Source organism: Ovis canadensis, chromosome X, assembly GCF_042477335.2.
Source record: "Ovis canadensis isolate MfBH-ARS-UI-01 breed Bighorn chromosome X, ARS-UI_OviCan_v2, whole genome shotgun sequence".
In the NCBI taxonomy this organism is placed as follows: Eukaryota; Metazoa; Chordata; class Mammalia; order Artiodactyla; family Bovidae; genus Ovis; species Ovis canadensis.
The window spans coordinates 142,528,969-142,536,259 of NC_091727.1; the positions used below are offsets into that span (position 1 = coordinate 142,528,969).

The 7,291-nt window shown below is 37.8% G+C and overlaps 1 non-coding gene across 1 annotated transcript; it reads right to left on the reverse strand.

Annotated features, from left to right (window-relative positions):
* Positions 1–705: 705 nt before the first annotated feature.
* On the reverse strand, positions 706–777 carry TRNAW-CCA (transfer RNA tryptophan (anticodon CCA)). Its single transcript has one exon. It is a non-coding gene; the product is annotated as a tRNA-Trp (tRNA).
* Positions 778–7,291: the final 6,514 nt, after the last annotated feature.

Sequence of the window (7,291 nt, forward strand, 5' to 3'; positions counted from 1 at the left end):
CTTACTCTGTGCAAGAATCAATTCTAAAAGGTAGCACATACAGAAAAATCGGATGAATAGGAAAATCTTAATACAAGGAGTGCATAATCTAATAGAAGAATAAAAACCATTCGAATAACCAGGAGAGAGTTCATTCTTTTAGAGATTTTTCCAGCACTTTAACTCTTGGTGTATATCCAGTTAATATTGTTTTTGTATTAGTTCCTAAAAAGCAAAATACTAGCTAAGTTGCTCTTATTCCCTTGAAAGTGAAAGTCACTCAGTTGTGTCCAACTCTTTGTGACCCCATGGACTGTATAGTCCTTGAAATTCTCCAGGCTGGAGTGGGTAGCCTTTCTTATCTCCAGGGGGATCTTCCCAACCCGAGGATCAAACCTAGGTCTCCTGCACTGCAGGCAGATTCTTTATCAGCTGAGCCCTGAGGGAAGCCCAAGAATACTGGTTTGGGTAGCCTATCCTTCTCCTGGAGTGGGTAGTCTATCCTTTCTCCAGCAGATCTTCCTGACCCAGGAATCGAACTGGGGTCTCCTGCAATGCAGGTGGACTCTTTACCGTCTGATCTACCAGGGAAGGTGAGGGTGAAGTCTCTCAGTCGTGTCCGACTCTTTGCGACCCCATGGACTGTAGCCTACCAGCCTTTTCCGTCCATGGGATTCTCCAGGCAAGAATACTGGAGTGGGTTACCATTTCCTTCTCCAGGGGATCTTCCCGACCCAGGGATTGAACCCGGGTCTCCTGCATTGGAGGCAGACGCTTTAACCTCTGAGCCACCAGGGAAGCCTTCTCTTATTCCCTTAGATAATAGTAGTTACCTTCTCTCCACTCTTTTCAACATTGACAGACCTTATTTACCCAGAGCATATTTATTTATTGAGTGTCTGCTCTGTCAGACATAATTCTGTGATCCTTAACATTTACCAGACTATTTAAAATGGTCTGTTTGCTTGTCTTTCTCTCCTATTAGATGAGTTCCTCTCCAATGACCCATAGACAAATGGAGGTGTGTAATGAAATTTCCTGAGATTGCATGCAACAGTTGATGTGTTTTAACATATGTTCATTTTCTGGAGGGAAATTCAATACCTTTCAACAGATTTTCAAAAGGGGCCAGGTGCCACAAGAGGTACTTTTACCTTTCTTTGAATTTTTGAATAGCTCAATGTTAACCTCACAAACCCAGATTCAGACAGACCGTCTATTAAATGTGTAATACATGGTAAATGATATGAGTCTTTTGTTGTGTGTTTTTCCAGGTCTAATGTGAGAAATAAATGAAGTGATTTTTGTATCACTTAGTATAATTTCTAAGTACTTAGTATACGTACAATAAATATTAAGGAAAAATACAGCGTTTTCACACAGCAGGCACATTACACAGGTAATGTGAGCATTTTTCTAAGGCAGGGTTTCCCAACTTTGACACAATTGACACTTTGGGAAGGATCATTCTTTGTTGCAAGGGGCTGGCCTGCACATTGCAGGATGCTTAGCCACATCTCATTAGATGTCAATAAACCACGCTTCTCAGTTCAGTTCAGTTCAGTTGCTCAGTTATGTCTGACTCTTTGAGACCCTCTGGACTGCAGCAGACCAGGCTTCCCTCTCCATCACTAACTTCCAGAGCTTTCTCAAACTCATGTTCATCAAATCAGTGATGCCATCCAACCTTCTCATCCTTTTCATCTTCTTCTTGTCCCCTTCTTCTCCTACCTTCAATCTTTTCCAGCATCAGGGGCTTTTCAAATGAGTCAATTCTTCACATTAGGTAGCCAAATTATTGGAGTTTCAGCTTTTGCATCCTCCAGTGAATATTCAGGACTGATTTCCTTTAAGATTGACTGGTGTGGTCTCCTTACAGTAGGCCAGAATACTGCAGTGGGTAGCCTTTCCCTTCTCCAGGGGTTCTTCCTGACCCAGGAATCAAATTGGGGTTTCCTGTATTGCAGGTGGATTCCTTACCAAGTGAGCTATCAGGGAAGCTAGATCATAACATAGCACTTAAAGCACAGACACATAGAAAAAAGTTTAAGAGAAGCACATTACAGAAAGCATCAGCAAAGTAGAAAGGAGAAAGAAAAGTAACACGTAGATGGTGTAAAGATTAACAGCAAATGCTAGAAATCTAAGTAATAATACAACTAGCTATACTTTAGATACTTGAAGAGAAAAACAAAGTCATGTACAAAATGTCAAATAGAGTGGACAGAGACACTGCAAGGGATGTTAATTAGCATCTTCGTGGTCCCAGATAACTATGAGATTCAAAAATAGAATTTTCAACATCCAGAGAACAGAAAAATAGGCCTGACTTGGGTCAGATCTTAGAGTCATCTGGTCACTGAGCTAGTACCTATAGAAGAATCAATACTACATGACTGTCTCATCTGTTCCCTCTGTACTTGGTAGAGAGTAGGTGTGTTAGGGTTCTCCAGGACCAGTAGGGTATACAATTACATATATATATATATACACACACACACACATACATATACATATACATATACATATACATATACATGGGGAAAGAAAGTTCTTATATAATGAATTGGCTCACAAAATTACAGAGACTGGCAAGTCCAAAATCTTAAGGGTGGATCAATAGGCTGAAGTCCCATTAGAAACAATGCTGCAGTTCCAGTCTGAAACCAGTAAGCTGGAAACCTAGGAAAATGGACATTTCAGTTCCAGTCTGAAGGTCATCTGCTATATATCAAGAAACAGTCAAGGTTTCAGATGAAGCCTGAAAACAGTAAGCTAGAGAGTGCTCTCTTGCTACAGAAAGGCTTGTCTTTTTGTTCCATTCAGGCCTTCAACTAATTGGATGAGCCCCACCTACAACCCACCAGAGTTGGCTAAATCTGAGTGTTCTAAACATTTCTAATTTTCTGGACAAAATTTCCAAAATCAAATTCTGTTGGAGTTCTTTTGACCTCAGCTAACTTTGGGATGCTTCAAAGGAACCCTGAAACATCTCAAAGAGAAATATTAAACTAAGTAGATTCATTTGGCCATGGAATTACATGGGAAGTATTATATTATCGAATGAGTAATACATCTTCTTTTGACTTCCCCAGTGGCTCAACGGTAAAGAACCTTCCTGCAATGCAGGAGCCACAGGAGATGCAAGTTTGATTCTTGGCTTGGAAAGATCCCCTGGAAAAGAGCATGGCAACCCACTTCAGTATTCTTGCCTGGAGGGGCCTGGCAGGCTACAGTCTATGGGGTAGCAAAGAGTCAGACACTAATTTCACTTAGTGACTGAACAACAACAACCACCTACATTTTAAAATTTTATTTATTTTAATTGGAAGCTAATTACTTCACAACATTGTGGTGGCTTTTGCCATATACTCACATGAATCAGCCATGGGCACACACGTGTTCCCTCTCCTGAACCTCCCTCCCACCTCCCTCCCCATCCCATCCCTCAGGGTCATCCCAGTGCACCAGCCCTGAGCACCCTGTCTCATGCATCGAACCTGTACTGGTTATCTATTTCACATTTGATGATATACATGTTTCAATACTATTCTCTCAAATCATCCCACCCTCGAATTCCTCCACAGAGTCCAAAAGCCTGTTCTTTATATCTGTGTCTCTTTCACTGTCTTGCATATAGTGTCATCGTTACCATCTTTCTAAATTTCATATATATATATTATATATATATATGTTAATATACTGTATTGGTGTTTTTCTTTCTGACTTTCTTTGCTCTGTATAATAGGCTCCAGTTTCATTCACCTCCTTAGAACTGATTCAAATACATTTTGGAGGGCAATCTACTTTACTCAATTTGCACCAATTAATATGTTAATCTGTTGAGCACATCATGAGAAATACCAATCTGGATGAGTTACAAGCTGGAGTCGAGATAGGCGGGAGAAATACCAACAACCTCAGATATGCAGATGATACTACTCTAATGGCAAAATGTGAAGAGGAACTAAAGAGTCTCTTGATGAGGGTGAAGGTGGAGAGTGAAAGAGTTGGCTTAAGACTAAATTAAAAACAAAACAAAACAAAACAAAACTAGGATCATGGCTTTCAGCCCCATTACTTCATGGCAAATAGTGGGGGAAAAGGTGGAAGTAGTGGCAGATTTCCTCTTCTTGGGCTCTAAAATCATTGAGGGCGGTGACTGCAGCAATGAAATCAAATGTTTGTTTCTTGGCAGGAAAGCTATGATAAACCTAGTCAGTGTGCTGAAAAGCAGAGACATTACTCTACTGACAAATTTCCTTATAGTCAAGGCTATGGTCTTCCCAGTGGTCACATACGGTTGTGAGAGTTGGACCATAAAGAAGGCAGAGTGACAAAGAATTGATGCCTTTGAACTGAGGTGCTGGAAAAGACTCCTGAGAGTCCCTTGGACAGAACCAGTCAATCTTAAGGGAAATCAACCCTGTATACCTCTTAGAAAGGCTGATGCTGAAGCTGAAACTCCAGTATTTTTGTCATCTGATGTAAATTGCTGACTTACTGAAAAAGTCCCTGATGCTGGGAAAGACTGAGGGCAGAAGGAGAAAAGAGCATCAGAGGAGGAGATGGCTGGATAGCATCAGTCATGCAATAGACATGAACTCGGGCAAACTTTGGGAGATGGTGAAGGACAGAGAGGACTGATATGCTGCAATCCATAGGGTCACAAAGAGTCGGACATGACTGGGCAACTGAACAACAACTGTCATCACCCTCAGGGAAACAACCAGGATGCTGTTTGATCAAATATCTAGGCAGACTGTAGTTCAGCCAGGTTGACATATAACATTAACCATCAGAGCATTATTATAGGAGAAAAAACGTTTTAAAATAATTGCCTACATAGATCTGTAACTTTAGATTATGGTTAAATTGCTTGCTTCACTCTAAACAGGATAACCACACTAAACTCCCTAAGACTGATATAACTAATGTTCAGATTACTTCAATAGCTAAAGATAAAGCTAAAGGAAGGAGAAGGGATTTTATTTATTTGAATAACAACAGTCAATCTTATTTATGTCAATTTAGAGGTGGAATAAGTCTGATGAGTCACAAAGACAATGTAATAAATACAGAAGTCTGCATTTTGCTTCTTTAGCAGCTTTCCATATTGAATGGTAATTGCTAATCTGATTTTGCTAGTATTGCTATGACTTGCTTGAAATGCTTGATTTAGCTGTAAAGCATTTGCCTTGTTCTCTGCAGTAGTTTCCCTGTGGCTATCTGTTTTTTTCTCAGCTTTAGGATTAAGCCATTTGAGCTTGGCTTACACAAAATGTCATTCATCAATAAAGTTCTTACTGATTTACCTATTTCTTCATTTGTGAAATGGAGGTATTTGTGTGCATTTTCATAAGGATATTAATTAGTGATTGTGAAGACATACACAACTTCTCAAAATAAATTTGTGATATAGTTTATTAAAAGACAGATGGACTGAAAGCATTATATGCATATGCAGTTTTGTTCTTAGAATATTAACCACATTTAATTTTTTTTTCTTAAGGGCAAGATTTCCATACTTTAAGACTTTAGATCTTCACTTTCTCTTGCATAAAAGGAAACTTTTATATTCATTATTCTATTGTTGGTAAGTATTGGATAAACTTTTGCAACAGATTGGCATTTGTTTAGACATCAAATACAACTGAATGTGTTGAAATTTTAAATCCTATTATTTTACACTAAAAATGCTTTAATGATATAACTTTTGTATTTCAATTACAAAACCATCTAAATAGTATCTAAAGGGATTCTACCTTATATAGGCTCTGTCTGTAACAAATTCTTGGCTAACAGTGTTTTACTGTAATTGGCAAATACTAGATTAATCAATCTCTTGCTAAATCTAGGGCATCAAAAACATCCGATAGTCCAATTTAAATGTAATAAAAATTAGCTGCACAGTGAGGTTGCAAATCTTGCAAAAGATGCAAAATTTTGTGAACGTTATGTCAGAGAGCCACATGAATCTTATTGCAAAACTACTAACGAACAAGGGCAAAACAAGAATCTGGCCAAGTAAGAAGAGAGAGTTTACACAGTTGTGAAATAGTAGGTGCTGCAAAAAGAATTAGCTTCAAAGTAGTCATAGAGTTCTTTGGAAAACTATATAACATCAAATATTTTTGCAAGAATATATTCCTACTGATTGTTTTTTTTTTTTTTTTTTGGTCTGAGAGTGAAATGGAGTTAAAAGGTGAACCATGCTCTGTTATCAGCAACTTTGTCAGAAAAAAATACAGATAAAAACAAACAAAGTTACAGACTTGATATTGTCAAAAGAGACATTCAGTAAGCATATTTTAATGAATAAAATTTTATGTTTCATTTTTATTGTAAGCTCATTAAAAAACAAACTTTGCTTTCATTTTCTATCATTCTGATACATACCAGCTGATTGTGAACTCTGGATATACAGTATGTTAGAGACAGGGAACATGTTGATATAGTGCACCTACATTGCTTCAGATGACATCACCAATTACAAGCCATTTTTTGAAAAGTTTCATTAGCTTTAACATCCTTCACTATGCAGTGGCATAAATGAAAAAGAATGAAGATTCTATCACAACCGAGACACTGCTATTGAGAGAAAACCTCCTAAACTAAGTTTCTGTGTTTTGTCAACTTTAGAACCAGATATTGAATATATTTTCAACTCGCTCCCCAATGTATTACACTTTTAAAATGTCTACCTAAAAATGTTCATCATGCACTGTTGAATTATTTTAAAAAACATGTTATGGAGTACAAAATATCAGTAGATCTTAATTTTTGTTGATTATTTTTTTTAAGAAAAGGAAACATACCCATCTGAATGCAGAGTTCTAAAGAATAGCAAGGAGAGAAAAGAAAGCCTTCTCAAGTGAACAATGCCAAAACAAAACAAAACAAAACAACAACAACAACAAAAAAAAAAAACAGAGGAAAACAATAGAATGGGAAAGACTAGAAATATCTTCAAGGAAATTAGAGATTCCAGGGGAACATTTCATGCAAAGATGGGCACAATAAAGAACAGAAACTGTATAGACTTAACAGAAGCTGAAGATATTAACTAGACAGAAAAGCTGTACCTAAAAGGTCTTAATGACCTGGATAAACATGATGTTGTGGTCATTCACCTAGAGCCAGACATCCCAGAGTACGAAGTCAAGTGGGCCGTAGGAAACAGCACTACAAAAAAGATAGTGAAAGTGATGGAATTCCAGTTTAGCTATTTAAAATCCTAAAAGATGACACTGTTAAAGTGCCATACTCCATATACTAGAAAATTTGGAAAATTCAGTAGTGGCCACAGGGC